A 3,802-nucleotide genomic window follows, 5' to 3' on the forward strand; every position below is an offset into this window, starting at 1 on the left:
CCCATAGTCTAAGGATGAACTACTCACGCATCAATCCGGAGGCGGGCATGATGATGTAGAGCCCCTCCGGTGATGATTCCCCTCTCCGACAAGGTGCCGGAGGCGATCTCCTGAATCCCCCGAGATGGGATTGGCGGCGGTGGCCTCTCAGTAATGTTTTCCGTATCGTGGCTCTCGGTACAGGGGGTTTCGCGACGAAGGCTATTTGTAGGCGGAAGGGTAGGTGCGGGGGCGACGCGAGGGGCCCACACACTAGGGCCGCGCGGCCGGGGCCGGGCCGCGCCGCCCTGGTGTGTCGGCGCCTCGTGGCCCCACTTCCTTTCCCCTCGGTCTTCCGGAAGCTTCGTGTAAAAATAGGCCCCTGGGCGTTGATTTCGTCCAATTCGAGAATATTTCCTTACTAGGATTTACGAAACCAAAAACAGCGAGAAAACAACAAGCGGCACTTCGGCATCTTGTTAATAGGTTAGTGCCGGAAAATGTATAATAATGCTTGTAAAGTATGTATAAAACATTCAAGTATTGTAATAAAAGTAGCATGGAACATAAGAAATTATAGATACGTTTGAGACGTATCAAGCATCCCCAAGCTTAGTTCCTACTCGCCCTCGAGTAGGTAAACGATAACACAAATAATTTCTGAAGTGACATGCTACCAACATAATCTTGATCAACATTATTGTAAAGCATATGAGATGAATGGAGAGATCTGAACAAAAGATTGCTAACAAAGATAATGACTAACAAATGAATCATATAGCAAAACTTTTCATGAATAATACTATCAAACAAGTATCAATAAGACTTGCATAAGAGCTAACTCATAAGCAATAAATTCAAAGTAGAATGAATTGAAGCAACACAAAGGATGATTAAGAGTCAGCAATTGCTTTCAACTTGTAACATGTATATCTCATGGATATTTGTCAACATAGAGTAATATAACAGGTGCAATAAGTAAACATGTAAGAATCAATGCACACAGTTAACACAAGTGTTTGCTTCTAAGATAGAAAGAAGTGCGTAAACTGACTCAACATTAAAGTAAAAGATTGGCCCTTTGCAGAGGGAAGCATGGATTGCTATTTTTGTGCTAGAGCTTTTGTTTTGAAAACATAGAAACAATTTTGTCAACGGTAGTAATAATTCATATGTGCTATGCATAATAGTTCCTACAAGTTGCATGTCTCATGCATAGAGTACTAATAGTGCTCGCACCTTGTCCTACTTAGCTCGGAAAACACGAATTATCATCGCATAACATATGTTTCAACCAAGTGTCACAAAGGGGTACCTCTATGCCGCCTGTACAAGTGTCTAAGGAGAAAGCACACATTGGATTTCTCGCTTTTGATTATTCTCAACTTAGACATCCATACCGGGACAACATAGACAACAGATAATGGACTCCTCTTTTAATGCTTAAGCATTCAACAACAGTTAATATTCTCATAAGAGATTGAGGTTGTATGTCCAAACTGAATTTTCCACCATGATACATGGCTTTAGTTGGCGGCCCAGTGTTCTTCTCTAACATATGCATACTCAAACTATTTGATCATGAAATCGCACTTACTTCAGACAAGACGAACATGCATAGCATCTCACATGATATCCAACAAAGGTAAAGTTTATGGCGTCCCCAGAAACATGGTTACCGCTCAACAAGCAACTTATAAGAATTAAGACACATAACTATATATTCATCACCACAATAGTTTTTAAGCTATTTGTCCCATGAGCTATATATTGCAAAGGTAAAGAAATGAAATTTTAAAGGTAGCACTCAAGTAATTTACTTTGGAATGGCAGAAAAATACCACATAGTAGGTAGACATGGTGGACACAAATGGCATGGGTTTTGGCTCAAGGTATTTGGATGCACGAGAAGCATTTCCTCTCAGTACAAGGTTTGGGCTAGCAAGGTTGTTTGAAGCAATCACAAGTATGAACAGGTACAGCAAAACTTACACAAGAACATATTGCAAGCATTATAAGGCTCTACACTCTCTTCCTTGTTGTTCAAACACTTTACCCGAAAATATCTAGACTTAGAGAGACCAATCATGCAAACCATATTAAACAAGCTCTACGGTAGTTCTTCATTAATAGATTAAACTACATGATGCAAGAGCTTAAACATGATCTATGAGAGCTCAAAACAATTGCCAAGTTAATCCAAACCATATGCAGCATTTTCTGATTCCAACCAATTAGCAATTTAACGAAGCAATCAGCCTTCGCCATGAACATTAAAGCACAATTAAGAACACAAGTGTTCCGTATGAAAAAGCGGAGCGTAATATCTCCAATATAAGAATGGTGGGATCCAACTTTATTCAAACCAAAACAAAAATAAAAACAAACCGACGCTCCAAGTAAAGAACATAAGATGTGATGGAATAAAAATATAGTTTCACTAGAAGTGACCTGATAATGTTGTCGATGAAGAAGGGGATGCCTTGGGCATCCCCAATCTTAGATGCTTGAGTCTTCTTAAAATATGCAGGGATGAACCACCGGGGCATCCCCAAGCTTAGACCTTTCACTCTTCTTGATCATAGTATATCATCCTCTTTTCTTGACCCTTGAAAACTTCCTCCACAACAAACTTCAAGCAAACTCATTAGAGGGTTAGTGCATAATCAAAATTCACATATTCAGAGGTGACACAATCATTCTTAACACTTCTGGACATTGCACAAAGCTTCTGAAAGTTAATGGAACAAAGAAACTCATTCAACATAGCAAAAGCGGCAATGCAAAATAAAAGGCAGAATCTGTCAAAAACAGAACAGTCTGTAAAGATGAATCTGGCAGGGGCACTTAACTTGCTCAAATGGAAAAACTCAAAACTAATGAAAGTTGCGTACATATCTGAGGATCACGCTCGTAAATTTGCAGATTTTTTCGATTTTTTACAGGGAGCTCCGCGAGAATTCGTGACAGACAGCAATGTTGTTTCTGCGCAGCAATCCCAAATATAGTATCAACTTTAACATAGAAACTTTACTTGGCACAAAAACATGATAAGGAGAGGTTGCTACAGTAGTAAACAACTTCCAAGACTCAACAATACAGTAAATAAAATAAAACATGGGTTATCTCCCGAGAAGTGCTTTTCTTTAACGCCTTTCAGCTAGGCGCAGAAAGTGAAAATCAAGTATTTTCAAGAGATGGAGCATCAACATTATCTCCAGGGGTGTTGGAAGTTTCTTCCACAATGCATGTTATCTTTGTAAGGGTATTTTACCCTTATCCATTATTTTGGTAACTATGACACCGTGCTAGAGTATTTGGACTAATACATGTCTACAAGATAATTCACAGGTATTAGCCAAAGAGGTAAAATGGTGTATCAATGGAACAAGAAGGCAACGGGAGACCCCCCAATTCGAAGAAAAATCAGCAAGGTTTCCAGAGACTGGCCGGTCCCAGATCCGGTCGGACCGGCCCTGGCGCCGGACCACCCGGTCACCAACCGGACCATGGACCGGTGCCATCCGGACGGATCCAGTAAAGGTTGAAGAGCTGCCCGGTCAGTGTCCGGTTGCCAGCCCGGTTTGAACCGGCTGCTCTGGTTCCTGGACCGGTCGGACCGGGCTCCAGACCGGGCGCCCCGGTCTGCAACCGGCCTCTACGCCGGTGCCATCCGGGCACTATCCAGTAAAGAATGGCGGCTGCCCGGTCAAGACCCGGTCCCAGCTCCGGTCGGAAACCGGACGGCCCGGTCAGTGGCCCGGTCTGACCGGGCTGTGAACCGGCCGGTCCGGCGCTAGATCCGGTCAACCGGGCTCCTCGA

Source organism: Lolium rigidum, chromosome 6 (assembly GCF_022539505.1).
Source record: "Lolium rigidum isolate FL_2022 chromosome 6, APGP_CSIRO_Lrig_0.1, whole genome shotgun sequence".
In the NCBI taxonomy this organism is placed as follows: domain Eukaryota; kingdom Viridiplantae; phylum Streptophyta; class Magnoliopsida; order Poales; family Poaceae; genus Lolium; species Lolium rigidum.